Source organism: Entelurus aequoreus, linkage group LG11, assembly GCF_033978785.1.
Source record: "Entelurus aequoreus isolate RoL-2023_Sb linkage group LG11, RoL_Eaeq_v1.1, whole genome shotgun sequence".
Lineage (NCBI taxonomy): Eukaryota > Metazoa > Chordata > Actinopteri > Syngnathiformes > Syngnathidae > Entelurus > Entelurus aequoreus.
The window spans coordinates 49,972,673-49,994,476 of NC_084741.1; positions in this window are offsets into that span (position 1 = coordinate 49,972,673).

Consider the following 21,804-nt stretch of genomic DNA (forward strand, 5'->3'; position numbering starts at 1 on the left):
TTTCTATCTGCATTTGAGACAGATGCTATCACGTTAGCTCATGCTAAGAGCTTCGTCGATGATGGGTGAAGTCCTTTGTCGCGTCGCCGATCGCTGGAACGCAGGTGAGCACGGCTGTTGATGTAATCGTGTAGTTACATGTACATGGTTTAATAGTATTGTTGATTTTCTGTCTATCCTTCCAGTCAGGGGTTTATTTCTTTTGTTTCTATCTGCATTTGAGAACAATGCTATCACGTTAGCTCAGTAGCTAAGTGTGTCACCGATGTATTGTCGTGGAGATAAAAGTCACTCTGAATGTCCATTTCGCATGCTCGACTCTCATTTTCAAGAGGATATAGTATCCGAGGTGGTTTAAAATACAAATCCGTGATCCACAATAGAAAAAGGAGAGAGTGTGGAATCCAATGAGCCAGCTTGTACCTAAGTTACGGTCAGAGCGAAAAAAGATACGTCCGGCACTGCCTCTAGTTCTTCACTCTAACGTGCCTCATCAACGAATCGTTCATCCTCGCTCAAATTAATGGGGTAATCGTCACTTTCTCGCTCCTAATATCTCTCGCTCCATTGTAAACAACGGGGAATTGTGAGCAGCACTACCGCTTGTGACGTCACGCTACTTCCGGTAGGGGCAAGGTTTTTTTTATCAGCGAGCAAAAGTTGCGAACTTTATCGTCGATTTTCTCTATTAAATCCTTTCAGCAAAAATATGGCAATATCGCAAAATCATCAAGTATGACACATAGAATGGATCTGCTATTCCCATTTTTAAAAAAAAAATCATTTCAGTAGGCCTTTAAGGTTCTGCAAAACACAGAGACCGAACAGGAACCACTGAAACAAGAGCACCAGGACAGGAAGTGATTCTAAACAAAGGAAAACCCAAATATAACCAAACTGTCAGTAGCACTTCTGACAATATGCGCGATAATTGAATTTCTACAAAGTAAAAATCATTGATTATAAATCGAATGTTTTCATAGAAAAAGCATGAGTATGTTTTTCAACATTTTGAAAACCCCTCTGGACATGAAATACCATTATTTAGTCACTTTTACATGCTTTCAATCGAATATAGTAATGCTGTGTGAGGATGAGCCAATCAGCGGCCACGATACTCAACAGCGCACTCTGATTGATTTGTTTTCCTATACTGCAGTATTGATATTTTTAGTTCTTTTAGCCATTTTTAAGTTTGAAAATGCTTATAATGGGCCAAAAAAAGTTGTAGAATATGGGGGGGGGTCCCACATCTGCGGCCCCCTCTGAGGTCCCCTCCAAGGTTTCTCATTGTCATCCCATTGGGTTGAGTTTTTTCTTGCCCTGATGTGGGATCTGAGCCGAGGATGTCGTTGTGGCTTGTGCAGCCCTTTGAGACACTCGTAATTTAGGGCTATATAAGTAAACTTTGATTGATTGATTGAATTTGTGAGATATTTACATTATACATCCATCTATTTTCTACTGTTTGTCTCTTTATAAAAGTTAAAATGTGAGTTCACTGATATAAAAAATGTCCTCTGTGGAGGACACTGCTTCTCAGAAAATAAAAACTGAGCGATGCAGTGAATGTTCCCGTCCAATTTTGTGCACCTTAAAATACTAGTTCCGTAGTAATAAATAGGATTCGAACATTGTAGCATTATGTTTGTGTGTACATTCCTGACACTTCATTTTACACACTATGGCATTTTAAAGTCCTTTTTTTTGGGGACATATACCACAATAATATTGTACCGTGGCCTTAATACTGTAGTAATATCGTACAATGAGATTTATATATATATATATATATATATATATATATATATATATATATATATATATATATATATATATATATATATATATATATATATGTATATATATATATATATATATATATATATATATATATATATATATATATATATATATATATATATATATATATATATATATATATACATGTCAGTGACGTGCAGTCACTAGAGGCAGGTGAGGCAGGGCCTCACCTGCCATCATGGAAAGAAAAAAGATGTAAAAAGGAAAAAAAACAATTAAATTGTTATATGTATCCAGTGATTATACTATAAAGTTATTTTCCATTTAACTTCACCACTTTTAGATTATTTTTATTCAAAATCGCTGAATTTTCACATTTGCCGTTCAAATACTGAGAAGAGACGGTGCGGTGATCAGCAGCCAATTGAGGCATGTCACTGCGTTGTGCCTCAACATGGATTGCGGACTCGGCTAACTGCTGGCCTGCTCTGCAGTGAGACCGTATTTCTATATGAATTATATTATACACTACCATTCAAAAGTTTGGGGTCACATTGAAATGTCCTTATTTTTTAAGGAAAAGCACTGTACTTTTCAATGAAGATAACTTTAAACTAGTCTTTTTTTTTTTTTAAACTTAAATTTTTATTCTGTCACATGCATACATATATCAACAGGGTCAACATCTTACAATATATACATAGTCAATTTATATTCCATATCAAGCATTTGTGGTGTCATTTTCCTGAGTTTTGTATTCAGTCCATTTTGTCCATTTCTCAAGAAATAGTTCCTCCTGTATTCTGAGTCTATGTGTAAATCTTTCCATTATATATAGTTCTTCCACAATGCACAGCCACTGTTCACAGGTCGGTGAGCTGCTACTACGCCACAGTCTTGTAATTGCCTTTTTGCTGGCTGCTAACAAAACCTTGACTAAATAGAAATCATCGAATTGCATATATTCCTGCGTCAAGTTTCCCAAGTATAGTATCATACTTGTTTTTGGAATGTCATATTGTAGTACTTCTTTTATCACTGACCACACGTCATACCAATATTTTTCAATATTGGGACAGTTCCAGAACACATGTTCGTGGTCAGCGTCCATATTTCCACATAGCCTCCAACATGGTTGTTTCTTTGCTGCGACTCTTCCGCTTATTTTTGGAGTTATAAAGTATCTAGTCATGTTTTTCCAGCAAAACTCCCTCCATACCCTAGAACTCGTGGCCGTGCACTGCGTTTTACAAATATTATACCAGTCCTTTTCAGTGATCTGCTCCCCAAATCCTCTTTCCCATTTCTCTTTAATGTACATGGTTGAAGTCCCCTTGCTTGTCATCAATCCCTGGTAAACAGCTGAGATCACTCTACATTTTTTATTATTATAAGCTTGTACCATTATTCTAATTAGCGGGTTCATTGATGCCCTTTTAATTTTTTTAATATAGTAGTCCCTTATCTGTAAATACCGGAAGAACTCATGTTTGTCTAGATCATATGTCGCCCGTAGGTCTTCGAAACTCCTCATCTGCCCATCTTCCAACAGTGTGCACATTGCCGTCAAGCCTTTTCGTTCCCACTGTTTAAACCCATGATCTTCGAACCCAGGCTTGAAATTGGGATCACGTGTCAACCATCCTAGTATCTTTCTTTCATCCTCTAATTTGTATTTTTTTGAGATATTATTCCAAATTCCAATTGTAAATTTAGTAATCGGACTCAGTTCTGCCTCTACTCTCTTTTCTATTGTTTTATTTGCCAACAAGTTTTGGATAAGATCTCTCCCCTGGTCTAATTCAATTCCCTTCCATTTCGCTTCGTATTCTGGTCTACACCAGCATACTAGATACCGAAGTTGGGCTGCATGGAAATATTCTTTCAGATTTGGCAATGCCATTCCCCCTTTTACCTTGGGCAGCTGGAGAGTTTCGAACCTAATTCTGGGTCTTTTACCCCCCCATATGAATCTCGATATATTTTTATCCCACTCATCAAATTGTATTTGTGGTACTGCTACTGGTAGGGATTGAAACAAGTACAAGAGTCTCGGCAACACATTCATCTTGATTATTTCTATTCTTGAGCTTAAGTCCAGACACAGCACTGACCATCTCTCCAGATCCATTTTAAGCCTCAGATTTATCGACCCATAGTTGGCTTCATATAGTTTATCTCTTTCCTGTGTTATATTAACTCCCAAATATTTGACCATTTCCAGGTCCCAATTTAGTTTATACGTCTCTCTAATTTCTAATGAGGGGTTATAGTTTAACAATAATATTTGTGTTTTTGTGACATTTAACTTATACCCCGAATATCGTCCATAATCTTCGAGGGTTCTCATTAATCTAGGGAATGTTTCTTCTGGATCTCGGAGATAGATCAGTACATCGTCTGCAAAAAGCCCCACCTTGTGTTCATTATGTCTAATCTGTATACCTTTAATTTCCTTGTTTTCTCTAATCAGTTGGGCTAATGGTTCTATAAATAATGCGAATAACGTCGGGGATAAACAGCAACCCTGCCTGGTAGACCTCTCCAATTTGAAGCTTTTCGAAAGACTTCCATTTATTTTGACTCTAGCTGATGGTTCTTGGTATAGTGACTTTATTATCTGTACTGATTTTTTGTTAAAGCCTAGTCTTTCCATTACTTTATACAGGTATAACCAATTTACACTGTCGAATGCTTTGTGAGCATCAACACTCACGAGCATAGCACTTGTTTTTGTCTTCTGTATTTCATCAACTAAATGTAAGGCTCTCCTTATGTTATCCTGAGTTTGTCTTTCCCTAATAAATCCAGTTTGGCAGTCCTCTATTAGATCCGACATAAAGTTTTCAAACCTTTTTGAAATAATAGATGTATACAACTTGTAGTCCACATTCAGTAGCGAAATAGGTCTATAATTGTTACAGTCTTCTTTATCTTTACCTTCTTTATGTATTACTGATATAATCGCTTCTTTCCATGAGGGGGGAATTTTTCCTTTTTTAAGGGTGTAATTAAAGGAGGTCTGTAATAAGGGAATCAACTCTTCTTTAAATGTCTTGTAAAATTCGGCACTAAAGCCATCTGTCCCCGGGGATTTGTTATTTTTGGTCCTTTGTATTGCTTCTTCAATTTCCCCAATTGTTATATTAGCGTTTAGCATCTTGTTTTGGCTAACTCCCAATGAAGGCAGGTCCAATGAATTTAAGAGAAGTTCCATTTCCTCCTCTCTCGCCGCAACTGGTTGTGTATATAGTGTTCGATAATAATTTTCAAATACGTTTTCAATCGCTTCTGGATCGTATAATAGGTTGTTGGTCTTGGGGTCCCTTATTTTGTGAATATTATTTAATGTTTGTTGTTTTTTCAGTCTCCTAGCTAACATCTTTGTTGCTTTAGAGCCTCCCTCGTAGTATGTTTGTTTCACAAACCTGGTCTTTTTTTCGACCTCATCCATAAGCATTTCGTTTACTTTTTTTCTCATGTCTTTAATCTGATCCATTATCTCAGAGGTTCCCACTGTTTTATGTTGTTGTTCCAAATCTTTCAATTTTCCGATTCGTTTTTGATATAATTCTAATCTTGCCTTTTTCATAAAAGATGTTTGAGCTATCAACTTCCCCCTTAAGACCGCCTTCAGAGCATCCCATAAAATTGTCGGCTCCACCTCCCCGTTATCATTCTCTTCTAAATATGAGGTTATATCTTTTTTTGTTGATTCTATCACACTTTCACTATTCAGGATGCCCACATTCAATCTCCATAACGTGTTTTTCTTCCTACTATTTAGATGAATTGTCAAGTATATGGCACTATGGTCTGAGAGATCCGTTACTCCTATGTTGCACTCCTTCACTCTGTGTATTTCTTCTTTGTTCATCAGATACATATCTATTCTACTGTACATTTGATGTGGTGCTGAGTAATGAGTATAGTCCTTCTCCAACGGGTGTAGTTCTCTCCATATGTCTATTATTCCCAATTCCTTCATCATTATGTTCACATATTTGCTAATGTGTTCCTTACTTCTAATCGTGCTTGTCGTGTCTAAGTTATAATTCAAAGTCAGATTAATGTCACCTCCACACAGCCAAACCCCCTCTGCTTCTTTGTTAATAACATCAAATATTTTCTCATACGTGGATTTACCGCTATCTGGGGGGACATAGACATTAATTAACGTTACTGTTTGGTTTTCCAATTTCCCTTTCACTATTATATATCTCCCCTCTTTATCACATATTTCCTTGATTAATTCAAATTTAACTGAGTTCGATATTAATATGGCGACACCCCTCCTATTACTCTGTTTTAAGAATGTACTGTAAAATGTATTGTTGTACCCGAGTTTCCTGAATTTTTCATGTTCCTGTTTAGATAAGTGCGTTTCCTGTAAATATATTACCTGCATCTTTTCCTTTTTGAATTTAGCCAAGACTTTGCTTCTCTTAATCGGATTGTTTAACCCATTAACATTCAATGACACCACCCTTACTTCATTACTTTGCATAAAGGTTTTCCTTTCGTACTTTTTCTGTCTTCCCTGTATCACGTCTGTTGCATGTTTCAGTTAAATTTTTTTGAATAATGAAGAAAATAAAAATAAAAATAAAACAAGAAACAAAAGATGACCCCCAAGGTACAGAGGCTCGCTCGCGTGATCCTCTCCAATCCTCAACCTGGCTAGCTTTAACCATTTCCTATCTCTATCGCACAGCGAGCGACTCTCCTCTACACAGGTCCCTCAACCATAACATTGTGAGTTAGAATAAAAGAAAAGATAAACAAAAACCCCTAAGAGGTTATATAGGAGAAAAGTCAATGTTCCAATAAGAAAACAAAAAGTATCAATATCCACGGTTCATGATTCTATATCAAAGTTAAATCTCTGGGATTATATCTATATCAGGACAGAGAGCATATTCCTAGTTATACTACCTAGTAACCAGTGTTCTTTTTTGAACATGAGAGACAAAAAAACAAAACAGAAAAAAACCGGTAATATATATGCGGACCTATATGTGCACATACATGTAAATACATATACGCACTCACCCACAACCACGCATATATTCACTTGAAAAAAGGAATGTGGTAGTATTCATTTCGCATATCAAACTACTTCCATTGCACCAGGGTACGTATAGACCTGTCTCCCGAGCGCCCCAACGGGCGCCACCGCAGCACCACAACACTAAACCGGCTGTCGACCCAGCTACGGCAGCACCCACCACAGCGCCCCGGAGACAAGCCCACCGGGAACGAGGACAGGGGAGCCCCTCTACGCTAGCATGTCCAGTGTAAAACAAAGTCAACAACTTATCCATAATATTGATGTATATATAGATCGGTCTCATCCTCAACATATATGCAGTACAACTGAGTAATAAAATAGAAAATAATAAAAAATATAAACAAATAGAAAAATATAGAGGGAGAGAGGGAAATAGGTGGTGAAAGCAGAGACAACAATCGAGCTGAGACGAAGGGGAAATGCCTTCCAGATCCCTCTTTTAGTACACAAGAGTATGAAAAGATATTCAAGTTGAACCCTGTACAGATCAGGTTCCATAATGTTTTGTCGCCTGTATGATATCCAATGTTCAACCAATTTAGTCCCTTAAATATTATACATTCTCCCTTATACCGTCATCTTTCCTCTCTCCCTCCGTGGAAAATATAAATAAAAAAGGTTTACAGTAAAATACATAAAGGATCATTACAAACATGTAGTGCTTCTAAATGTTTATCAGATACCCACGTAAAATCCCATTCACACATACATATGCATACAAAAACATGCGAACTTGCCCACATTCCCACAAAAGCACCCACACACGATCCATGTCCTGATGTGGATACTCACGCACGCACCCACACACATATGTATGAATGGATACACCCACACGCACACACCCACACACACACACACCCACATACACACACACACACACAAACAGAACAAAACAAAAAAAAAGGTTTGTATTCTATCTGATTCCAGATCTAATATCTTATAGAATGAGAGTTCAAACATAGACTAAACCAATAAACCATACCAGCGTTTCCCTTATTTCCCCTGACCATCCCCCTCCCCCCCGTGAGTCCCAAGTTCTTGCAAAAGTCCAAAAGAAAGTAAATCTCTGTCCGTTTCCCATCAGTCTATTCCCTTCAATGTGTCCATTTCCTTGGCAGGCAACCGTGGATGTGTCTATTTACATAAGTGTCAGTTGTAGTGGTGTTCTTACCCCATTTCTCGGATCAATGCTACTCAGTACCGTCATTCTCGTCCAGAGCCCCCATGTTGTCTCCGGACTCGCTGCCGCTGCCGCCGTCTTCTTCTTCGCCGTCGTTCACCTCGTCGTTATATTCTCCTTCCACGCTGATGCCTCCCATCGCCTCGTCCTCTCCTCCCGGACCGTTCTTCCCGTGCGTTCCATCCTCTTCGTTGCCTAGTCCAGCGCCGTTCTCCTCCTCTCTCTCCCGGCCGGTGTCGCCTCTCTCCTGGGTGGTGGCGCGCCCTCTTCTCGCTGGTTTGGTAGTTGTGTTTCTCTCCATGTCCGGGAGTCTGGCTATACGCCGGTCATAGAATCGTTGTGCTTCATCAGCGGTCTTGAATGCATGCGTTTTGTTTTTAAATTCCACCTTTAGAACAGCTGGAAAGACGAGGCGGAATCGGACATTCTTCTTCCACATTTGAGCTTTTATCTTGGTGAATGTGGCACGAAGTTTCACAGTAGCTGGCGCATAATCTGGATAGAGCATAATTTTCTGTCCCTTCCATTGTAGCAGGCTCCTATCTGCCCGTAGTGCACGCATCTTGTCCTGAAAGTAATGGAAGCGGACAATCATCACTCTAGGCCTCGGGTTGGGCCCCGGATTTTCCTTACCGATCCTGTGCGCTCTGTCTAGTATGGGTGGCTCAGTGAACACGTCCCCAAGTACTGTGGCAAAAAAGTTTTGCATGAATTGAACACAGTCGTTCCTTTCCCCAGGACTCGGTAGTACGTTCGTGACGCGCAGGTTGCAGCGTCTAGACCTGTTAGAGGCGTCTTCCATGCGTTCGTTCAGTGACTCGTTCTGGGTCAAGAGCTGCTCACATATAGCCTCAAGAGCGGTGACTCGTTCAGTTAGCTGCGTTGCGTTTTCTTCCAAGTCGACGATCCTTTTGCCTTGATCCTCCACAATTATCTTCACTTCATCCATGGTCCTCTTCAGCGGAGCTATTATATTCTCCATTGATGCGGTCATGAGTCGGTGTAGGCTCTCCATTTCTGGGGGTAGGCTGGCTGCGGTCATGCTACCAGCATTAGCCTCTTTAGCAGCTACAGAGCTACTAGCTGGAGAGGCTAAGCTAGTCCCACTGTTTGTAGTGGTAGTTTTACTATGCCGAGTAAAGTGCGCCTTTATCCCCTGCTGTGGAGTTTTGCCGCCCCGCGAAGCCATAGTGTGCCTATAATCACTTATGTTCTCCTTTCAACTCGAATTTCCTCACAATATGTGGTTTTTATACAATTTGAGTGTCAAATTCACGGAGAGTCGCTCGGACGCGTCCTCCCTCCTTCACATCTTAACCGGAAGTCCCCACTTTAAACTAGTCTTAACTTTAAAGAAATACACTCTATACATTGCTAATGTGGTAAATGACTATTCTAGCTGCAAATGTCTGGTTTTTGGTGCAATATCTACATAGGTGTATAGAGGCCCATTTCCAGCAACTATCACTCCAGTGTTCTAATGGTACAATGTGTTTGCTCATTGGCTCAGAAGGCTAATTGATGATTAGAAAACCCTTGTGCAATCATGTTCACACATCTGAAAACAGTTTAGCTTGTTACAGAAGCTACAAAACTGACCTTCCTTTGAGCAGATTGACTTTCTGGAGCATCACATTTGTGGGGTCAATTAAACGCTCAAAATGGCCAGAAAAAGAGAACTTTCATCCGAAACTCGACAGTCCATTCTTGTTCTTAGAAATGAAGGCTATTCCACAAAATTGTTTGGGTGACCCCAAACTTTTGAACGGTAGTGTACATTTCCATAGTTTAGTTAGCTGTGGTATATAATGTACAGTGTATTTTGTCAACAACTGTATGTGTGTAACGTATTTCTTGTGCTGAGCGATCATAAAACTGCTGCGAAGACACACTGGCTGAGGCTCGCAGTGGCCCGCCTCCTTGTGCCGGGGGGGGGAGGGGGGGCATGTTATATCAACTGAAGCCCACACTTAAACTTTCCACGTGCAAGATTGAATCTATTTTTATGGGCTTTCCTCTTTGTGATGTTAAATTCCTGTTACACGCTGTTATACAGTGTATGCCTTGCACTCTTATTTTGAAGGCGCTAAGAGGAAGTGATGACACGTTGGAGTGGAGCGGAGGTTTTTGAAAGAATGTAAATAAAGCGGTCCTCGTGTAAACTGGAGCTTCCGTGTTTATTATTTTGTAGTTTCATGCAGTATAGGCGACATTTATAAACCCTCGGTTACACTATTTAAAAAAGTTATTTAATAAGAAGCCAAAAAGTGAAAAAACAATAATGTTCGTGTTGGAGAAGTTGTGAATGATCGCAGGGCCACAACATTAGGTACACCTGCAGACTGCAGCACGGATTTCATATTTCATTCATTCACAACTCCTCCAACACGAACATTATTGTTTTTGCACTTTTTGGCTTCTTATTAAATAACTTTTTTAAATAGATTCAATCTTGCACGTGGAAAGTTTAAGTGTGGGCTTTAGTTGATATAACACTGCCGTCAGGGGGTGCATTAATCCAGCACAACAGCGGCGCATGGAGTTCATTAATAAGTAAAGGTAAGACCATAATAACGTTTTTTTTAATTATATGTGCTTTTTGTGTGCTACAGTTTGTATGTGTAAAGTTAAAGTTAAGTTAAAGTACCAATGATTGTCACACACACACTAGGTGTGGTGAAATTTGTCCTCTGCATTTGACCCATCCCCTTATTCACCCCCTGGGAGGTGAGGGGAGCAGTGGGTAGCAGCGGTGCCGCGCCCGGGAATAATTTTTGGTGATTTAACCCCCAATTAAAACCCTTGATGCTGAGTGCCAAGCAGGGAAGAATGCTGGTATGAGCTTTTAAACATAACCCGTTAACTGCTGCCAATCAAATGGTGAATAAGATACTCTTTATGGTTCATATGTTTGTAAATCTGACTGAGATGAAGTCAGTGCCTCACCAGCCATGAACCTCACCGCACGTCACTGATATATATATATATATATATTTTATATCATATTTGATAACGCAATAATTTATTGTTATTAATCACATATTAAGGTTGACAGCCCTAATATATCTATCTCTCTCTCTCTCTCTCTCTCTCTATATACATATATATATATATATATATATATATATATATATATATATATATATATATATATATATATATATATATATATATATATATATATATATATATATATATATATATATATATATATATATACAGTATTATATACAGTATTAGGGCTGTCAACCTTAATGTGTTAACGCATTATAAAAATAAATTATCGCATTATCAAATATGACAACTTTCGGTTTATGACTTAAGCTGGAGGACGCTCATGTCTGTGATCACGATGAGAGTCGCCAATTTTGCTTCAAAACAGAACTTTGGATAAAATTAAGGTAACTTGTTGATAACCACAAGGCCTGCTCAGGCCTTGTGGTTAGAGTGTCCGCCCTGATATCGGTAGATCGTGAGTTCAAACCCCGGCCGACTCATACCAGGATTGGAATTGGGGGTTAAATCACCAAAATGATTCCTGAGCGCGACCACCGCTGCTGCTCACTGCTCCCCTCACCTCCCAGGGTGTGAACATGGGGTTGGGTCAAATGCAGAGGTTAATTTCACCACACCCAGTGTGTGTGTGTGACTATCAGTGGTACTTTAACTTTTAACTTTATTGCCGCAACAAACGTTTTTATCATCGGCACACATCCAGTTTAAAATACCACCTTAAAGCGGACCACGTACTCGAGAATGGCGCTGACAGTGTTGTCAATCCTTTTGGTGACTTTTTTTTGTAAACAGCTACTAGCAACAAATCTAATGACATTTCCTGGGGATATTGTAAACTTTTTTGTGTCTTGGAGACTCTGAGGTGAGCAAGCAAGCAGCAGTCAGCGTCCTCAGCGAGCAGTGACGGCTGCTGCCGTTCAGCTGGTGCTGCTGCGCCGATAGCTCCATTAGGCTGACCATATTCTGAAATCCCAAAAAGAGGACACATATATGCGTGCCAAGGTGGGCAGCACGCCAAGGCCGGGACTAGGTGAAAATTTGCCAATGATACTCAAACTTGCTTTATAAATAATATATTTATTTAAATAAAGCATTTTTTCTCCTCTGTTGACAGTAGTGTTTGCGCTAGGAATTTTAAAATGGCGTCCCAGAGACCCCATCAAGTCATAAAAATGGGGTCCCACAGTAAATGTTCGGGGTCCCACTTTTTTGCAAGCGTTTTGAAAACAAATGATAAACGTATGCATTATCCTGTTATATCTCACATTCTATATTGTGTTTTGGAAAAAGGCTGTCATAAAGGTTAATTGATTCATTTAAAAAAAATAATTAAAAAAATAAAACAAATTTGTATACATATGTAAATGTATTCTGTTATAAACATTCATTCACTTTCTTCTTTCCTTCATGGATCTAAACTTTACCGCTGCTGGTAGTCTTTTCTATGTTTTTATTTAATAAGTTGTAGGTGTATTTATTTCAGAATAAAAGTGTAAAAAGTGTTTTGCTTGGTTCATGAAATGATGATAATGGTGTGCCAGGGCATACATACATTTTATATTTAACGTTTAAATCTCTGGAGTCTACATCAACTTCAGATCTATCCCTCATTTCAAAATGTTTAGTTTTTTTTATGTTGGTTTTTTTATGTATATATTTGTACCATGAATTGATTAACGTGGACCCCGACTTAAACAAGTTGAACAACTTATTCGGGTGTTACCATCGACCCCAAAAGGGACAAGCGGTAGAAAATGGATGGATGGATGTACTGTACTGTGCAATCTACTAATAAAAGTTTCAATCAATCAATCAATCCACTCCCTCGCTCTCTCTGTCTCTGCCCCTCCCTCACGAATGCTGCTGCATGCGCACACCTTCACAATTTGTTTTGTTTTTAACCCCTTCTTAACCCTGGACGTACATTGAAAATAAACGCAACCCTAATTCAAAATGCCGGACATTTGAGGCATTCAAGAAACCCCGCCCGGACAGCCCGGACAACCCCGCAAAAGAGGACATCTCCGGGGAAAAGAGGACGTATGGTCAGTCTAAGCTACATGCTACATCGTCAAGAAGCAGCTAGAGGAAAACGCTACGCTGGCAAAGTTTACTGATTCAATGTTGTCAACAAAAGTAGCACAGTTAAGTTAAACATACGCCTTTGCTAAATGGACAGCCACCGCATACAGGACATCTAACATCTATGAAGACCAATTCCTGCAAGAAGATGGCATTCTTATCACCACAGCTGATTTGTCGTATAACCTTGAAAGGGACAATTACAGCAAGGATAATTTAACTGTACTACTCAAACAAGAGCATAAATATGCAGCTACTAGCTGAATGTGAATTTATTTTGCTTCCTGGGGAACGTTGGACATCCGTAAGTAATCATAACGAGCTTGGGTCACATTGTACCAAAAAAAGAGATCAGCATTGTCATCTGAAAAAAGTAAACATGCTTGTTGGTTTCAACAACTGTTTAAAACTAAAGAAGAGAAATGGTGCACTATATCAAGTAGTTTATGGGTATGTTTACTACATTATCGATGAGTAACTGTACCTTGTTTGCAAGATTATTGCAAACTGCAAAGACTTTCAAAATGTGTACTTAATTTTTACTATACTTATTTTCACCAGTTTAGGGCAAATCAATGACTTGCAGTTAGGTAAAACATTTGAAAAACATTCCTGTATGACATTCTGACTACCAAATTGCTTTTGTACCCAAATATTGGGATAATTTGTTCAGCAAATGTTATTTATGCAAGCAAACAATAATGATTAATCATGATTGTGGCTTGTGCAGCCCTTTGAGACACTTGTGATGTAGGGCTATATAAATAAACATTGATTGATGATTGATTGATGATTAATAACTGGTTTAGAGTGTGATTAATCTGATTAAAACAACAATCACATGACAGCCCTAATATATATATATATATATATATATATATATATATATATATATATATATATATATATATATATATATATATATATATATATATATATATGTGTATATATATATATATATATATATATATATATATATATATATATATATATATATATATATATATATATATATATATATATATATATATATATATATATATATATATATATATATATGTATGTATATATGTATACATGTATATACAGTACAGGCCAAAAGTTTGGACACACCTTCTCATTCAATGTGTTTTCCTTATTTTCATGACTATTTACATTGTAGATTGTCACTGAAGGCATCAAATCTATGAATGAACACATGTGGAGTTATAAGCAGCTCCTTGACATGTTTCCTATACAAATACAAATGCTCTTATGTATTTCACAATCACTCAGCAAATACACACAAAAAAGTATGACTGCCTCTGGGGTTCACTTCCATTGGGACCATGTTAACTGTCACCTAAGACCAGTTTGTCGGTGACTGTTTAAACAGATTGGCGGGCAGGAGGTCTTAACAGTACAGACTGGGTGATAATGAGGAAGTGTGCTAACTAGACCTCATTTGGCATGTATTGGAGTCCTCCACAACTTGGTGTCAGATTAGTAGCTATGGGAGTCATGGGTCTTGGCTCAGGAAAGAGGAGCGGATGAATGTGAAGAAGTCATCAGGGTGGAAGGATAAGGGGATTGGTAATAGGGTTTGAAAGTGTTATGGAGTAAACGCAATGCATTGTGTTTGGTGCAGGCCGCTAAATAGCCTACTTACACGACTGAATGCAAGACTTGGTGATTACTAGGGCTGTGAATCTTTGGGTGTCCCACGATTCGATTCAATATCGATTCTTGGGGTCACGATTCGATTCAAAATCTTTTTCTTTTTTTTCAATTCAACACGATTCTCGATTCAAAATCGATTTTTTTCCGATTCAAAAGGATTCTCTATTCATTCAATACATAGGATTTCAGCAGGATCTACCCCAGTCTGCTGACATGCAAGCAGAGTAGTAGATTTTTGTAAAAGGCTTTTATAATTGTAAAGGACAATGTTTTATCAACTGATTGCAATAATGTAAATTTGTTTTAACTATTAAATGAACCAAAAATATGACTTATTTTATCTTTGTGAAAATATTGGACACAGTGTGTTGTCAAGCTTATGAGATGGGATGCAAGTATAAGCCACTGTGACACTATTGTTCATTTATTTTTATTTTTATAAATGTCTAATGATAATGTCAATGAGGGATTTTTAATCACTGTTATGTTGAAATTGTAACTAATATTGATACTGTTGTTGATAATATTCATTTTTGTTTCACTACTTTTGGTTTGTTCTGTGTCATGTTTGTGTCTCCTCTCAATTGCTCTGTTTATTGCAGTTCTGCGTGTTGCTGGGTCGGGTTTGGTTTTGGAATTGGTTTGCATTGTTATGGTATTGCTGTGTATTGTTTTGTTGAAATGATTAATTTAAAAAAATAAAAATAAAAAAATATTTTTTTTTTAAATTAAAAATAAAAAATAGATTTTTTTAAAATGAGAATCGATTCTGAATCGCACAACGTGAGAATCGCGATTCGAATACGATTCGATTTTTTCCCACACCCCTAGTGATTACGTTTTGTTCTTTTCTTCAAAACAAGGCACAAACACATGCAATCATTAACTGCCACAATGGTTGTCATAATAGCTTTAAGAAGAAAAAAAGATTTGTTAAGATTTTTCTCATTTCCAGCATGAAAGCAAAGCCAAGGACGTCGGGTTAGTGAGCTAATAAAGAGACGGCGAATTGTCTGGATCCTAGCCGTGGGACGATCAAACGTCACTTTTTAATCCAACGCCTGGTACATGTTGGTGTGTCACTGCATTTCATACTGTTACGTTTGAATCAGAGCATGTTTTATTCTGTTTCACACGTAGCATTTAGTAGGCTGTTAGCGTTAGCCAAGCTAACTGCGGGCTACAAACAACATATGGTATTTCGTAAAAAAGCATGTTGTCTGTTTACTTTTAGTCATAGGTAAACACAAAAAAATGTATGAGTATTTTTTTTCAGAGAGTTATCAAATTATTAAAAAGTAATAAGGGGCTTGTTTTTTTCAGGGAAACCTTCTTATGAAATAAAGCTCTGCACCCTCACTCATATCTCGACTCGGACACAAAAGAGATAAAAGCTGCAGATAACGCGCAATTTGAATGAAGAAAAATGAGTCTTAACAGACTTTGCATTTTGAAATTCTTCACTAATATAAAAACTGACTCAGTTGACGATATATAGACAAGTTTGGCTTTGACAATTTTGGCAGCTTACTTAAATTTCTTGCCCGTTGGACATGCTCATATAAATCAATTCCACAAATTGTACTTGTTTTTTCGAGGTCGCAAGCCTTTGGAATAGTGTACAGTTTGTCTTGGTATGGTCCCTTGATGTTTTATTTTTTTTCGATCCAACGTAATCCAGTTTGTTTCTCTCTCACACATTACCGCGAGTAAAGTAAACCCAAGTAAACAAAAGCTTTGGCCAGCAAAAATGGCTACCGCGGCCCCACAATGCATTGCAAATCATATCATACAAACTGTAGATCAGGGATATTCAATAAATTGTTTTGAGGAGTCATATTTCCAGGGGGGGGGGGGCGACTTCTACCTTCCCTATAAGTCTTATTCAGTATATTCCTGAGCACCAGCATCCTCGACAGTAGACATTTGATTTTGCATAGCACTCTAATGTTTTTAAGAATCTGCTTCAATAATGTAAGTCTATCACAAGTATTTTTAACTAAACTCGCGGACCACTAGTTTAATAGCCCAAATAATGAAAAAGAGAGGTGCCTAAAGTGGAACCTTGATGAACACTACTAGTATAACTAAATAAGTTGAACAAATGACTACTAACTACATCTCAAGTAAACAAGCTACAGCAAGACCTTAGTTGCATAAATCACATTACGGAAATAAATTGTGGTCGACTGCCAAAAAGGAGAGGACCAAACAGGGTGCTTTGAGGAACGCCTCAGTTACGTAAATCACAAGTTTGCTAGCAAGATTAAAATGTCAATGCAAGGATCTGCCAATGTGTTTACAGTGATCCAAGTTCCTCTATATAACAGTGGTACTTTAGTGTTTGTAGGAATTTGCTTCCAAGATTTTTTGAGTTGAGTTGAGTTGAGTTTGAGTTTATTTCGAACATGCAAGCATACAACATGATACATCACAATTTCCAGTTTCTCTTTTCAACATGTTCGAAAAGGAGTAGTAAGAAGCAGAGCTTATTTAATCCTACCCCTTTTCCTTTACATAACAGTTGCTAAAACTTTTGTTCACTTCCTGTTCTCAATTTATTCACAATATACTCCATAAGTAATGACAATAAAAATAAATAAATCAATAATAATTGGTGAAGTAAGTTACATTTCATATGATGAGATAAGTAAGATTATTTTGAGAGTGAAAGAATGGATGAATTAAATAAATTCAGTATTCTTCTTCTTTGTACTTTGTAAACACTTTAAGTTTGAAGAGTTTCTTGAAGTGGATCATATTAGTACATTGTTTGATTGCTTTGCTTAATCCATTCCATAATTTAATTCCACATACTGATATACTGAAGGTCTTAAGTGTTGTACGTGCATACACATGTTTTATATTACATTTCTCTCTAAGATTATATTTCTCCTCTTTTTTTGAGAAGAATTGTTGTATATTCTTGGGTAGCAGGTTATAGTTTGCTTTGTGTATAATTTTAACTGTTTGCAAATTCACTATGTTGTGGAGTTTTAGTATCTTTGATTCAATAAATAAAGGATTTGTTTGTTCTGTATATCCAACATTATGTATTATTTTAACTGATCTTTTTTGTAACACCGTTAATGAATGAAGTGTACTTTTGTAATTATTTCCCTATATTTCTGCACAGTAGCTCAGATATGGTAATACTAGTGAGCAGTAGATTTTAACAGAACTCTGGGGCCGGTATTGTGTCATTCCTGGGCTGGATTTGGACCCCAGGCCACCAGTCAGATAGCCCTGCTGTTAGGGCTAGGAAGTGTAAATGACTGCTTACTTTTGTCTGACAAATATGTCTGTATATTTTGCGTCTAGGTTACATTTACGTGACAACAGCCAAGTAACATCAACAATCCGAATGATTCTTGGACATCCACCTCTAAAAATTTTGAAATCTACAGGCAGTAGTGTACATGTTCCTCCATGGCCATTGACTCACAGTATTTGATCCATGCAGGACACTCTTGTGCGTGTCCTCATGATCATTTTGGAAAAACTCCACTTAAACATGCAGTTTTGTTCCATAACCAAAAAAAAACTTCAGATTTTTTAGCAGGATTTCATATATCTGTTACCTTTATCTGAAACAACATCCTGAAACCTATCAGTACTAATTAATTAATCAAGGTTGACCAGATAACACTTAATTTGTCTGCTGTATTTGTATAGGGATAGTCTGAGAAATAATCTTCCAGTATAAAGTCATGCAAACAGGATCTCATTAGCGAATGCAAATGAGAAAACACCAAGTCTTTGCGGAGAGGCAGAAGTGTATCTCCATGGGATAGCTGGAACATGTCAACTCACCAAGTGCCCCCACGCTGAGCACCAAATGTGACGGTCCCGCTCCTGCTGTTGGCCTTAACAGGATATGGGACCCAACAATAAATGGAAGGTATCAGAATCAGAAATATTTTTATTGCCATCGTCTGTGAAACAAGGATTTTTGTTTGGTGCAAATGTGCAACATGAAACATAAACTAGCAACGTTCTTTAAATGGAACAACATAAAATAGAAATATTATAGAAATCTGGAAAGGTTTTTGATGGTTGGCCTTTGCCTTTCGACATACGAGCTATCCCTCAGATTTAACCTACATAGAACAGCCTCTGACAGTTTCTTGTAGAAAGATCTGACGATATTTAACGATTTACAATAGGAACTTTATTCATTTGGGCTACAATAGAGATTTTAATTATACTGCCCTACGCAATAGTACCTCAACTTACAAGCACAATGTGTTCCACGACCAAGCTCAGAATTCAGAACACTCGTACATCAAAGCCCTCCCAAAACAGCACTATTTTGACATACAACATGCCTTTTAAAACTAAAACAAACTTTTAGACAACAAATATTGTTTAAAAAACATTTCAATAGCATGTAGTACAAACAAGTACAGTATTTGTATGTAATAATGTCATGGTCTTGTACAGCATTTACTTTGAGAACCAGACTACTGTGGTGTCTCTGCTTATTATACGCGACATGTTTTCAAAAGAGCTGGTTGCTTGTTTTTCTCGTGACATCTGGCAACAATGTCTCTGTCGTGTAACAATGGGAACCAGAAAATTGTTGTTTATGTTGCACACAGACATATTTGAGTGACGGACCGGAGAGGTCAGAGTTAATAACAAGTGATAAGTACATTATGTTTGTGTGTATCAAAGGTAATGCTCGGCCATCCAGTTTATTGAAACCATTTGAAACATGGCAAATACAGTATCTGCAGCTTCTCAATGTTTTTATGGATAAATGTTGGTCATTTGTGATGCGGACTGAGGCTACCACAGGTCTGACTCGTCGGGTAGGCTACTAAGAGGTAGGACATATTTTTTATGTTCTTTTTTTCTCTGATTTGGTCTTCCGTTTCTTCTCCTTCGCACTAACTTTTTCAGTTGTTGTATGGAGGGCAGGCTTGCGTCGATCTCTGAACTGTCTGATCAAATATAAAGTTTGTATCTTTTGTAAACAAAGCAGGAACAACAACCTGTAACAATATATAAACTCTTTATTGCTCAGTCAAATGACACTACTCTGTTACAAATATTACTTCAACCGGGGGTGAAAATGCTTAGAACTCAAATTATGCTTGCAGCTTAAAGCATAACAAAAAGCTGAGCGACAGCTTGTATCTTAAAATAGGTCGTACTGTAAGTAGGTAGTACGTTGATGACACATTCTAGCCATGTCCCCCAGCGATAAACTAGAACAGGCTCCAACAAACGTATCATTACATCAGTGTAGCATTCTGAGAGAGGTGGCACGGCTAAAGAATGTCCATTTTCAGTGCCGAGTCACTACTTTAAACTACTAATCCTCACTTCCATGGCGGTGAATAAACTACATTTCTTACAAGTTTATTTATCACTGGGAGATGAGGAATAGCTTAGCAGGCAACACATCGAGCAAGAGAGGACGTGGGAGTGATGCTAACCGCTAAGCTAGCTTGAATATAAAGTAGCAAAACAACACAAGAATAAGTGCTAAGTAAACTTTGTTAGAAGTCTATCTGGAACCATGTTACATCGGACAGTAACTAGCTATGAACAGAAAATTAGCAAGTAGATTAATAATTTCAAAATTATACAACAACTACACGGAGCGTACACGTCAGAAAACCAGTAATGACGTTAGCGTTTACAACAGCAACCAAAGGAGAAGACTTTTTAACCCGTAACCTCCGTCAGCTTTTCTGCTGTACAATATTTTCACATTTGAATTGTTGTAAGGGACGGACTGACCTTTGTTGGCTCTGTGAGTCAATAACTACGTCTTAGCGGGTTCAGTGATTTGTCTGTGGGAAATAAGAACGCTTTTCCTTACAGCACGCAGACTTTGTTTTGGTTTAGAGCAGGGGTGTCAAACTCATTTTAGATAGGAGGCCACACGGAGAAAAATCTACTCCCAAGTGGGCCGGACTGGTAAAATCACGCCACAATAACTTAAAAATAAAGACAACTTCAGATTGTTTTCTTTGTTTAAAAATGGAACATGCACATTCTGAAAATGTAAAAATCATAATGTTTTTTTTTTTTTTAACACTTACATGTTGCGGTTAATCATTTATTTGTCGTTATTTATATTTTCTGAATAAAGTATGTGATAATGTTCATCAGTCAATGTTCAGTAGTAAACGCATCCCATTGAATATACAATAATACAATACACACACAATAATGCAGGGCATATTTACAGTGTCACACAAAGTTCAACATGTCCAAAAAGGAGTTTGAAGAAGCAGATCTTATATAATCCTAGCCCTTTTACATATCACAGCTATTACTAATACTTTTTTTGTCAATCTGGAACATAAATATCAATCAATAAAACATTATTGATGTAAGACTTTACATGTGCAGGCAATAACTATTGACAATAACAAGCCATGGTATGGCATTGAGGATTAAGGAAAGTTAAAGTTAAAGTACCACTGGTAGTCACACACACACTAGGTGTGGTGTAATTACTCTCTGCATTTGACCCATCCCCTTGTTCCACCCCCTGGGATGTGAGGGGAGCAATGAGCAGCGGCGGTGGCCACGCTCGGGAATCATTTTGGTGATTTAACCCCCGATTCTAACCCTTGATGCTGAGTGCCAAGCAGGGAGGTAATGGGTCCCATTTTTGTAGTCTTTGGTATGACTCGGCCGGGAAAAAACGGCGTCTTTGCGTTGTCCACACTGGAGAACAACAAAAAATGTTGGTCATCTATAAAAACTTTATATAAAATATATCTTTAAATATATATAAAAATCGTATGTAAATAATACATTAATTGATAAATAAAAACATACAATAGTAAGAATAATAGTACTGATTACAGCAATAAATACAATGGAAAATAACATGATAAAAATTAAAAACCTAAGAATACAAAAGTCATACATACATAGTAAATAAATAAATAGATTCACATAAATAGAGAGACAAGCGGTGGAAAATGGATGGATGGAAAAGTTATCAATTAGCAATTGTCCACATAAACACATAGTTGATGGTTAGTTATCAATGAGTTATTGTCCA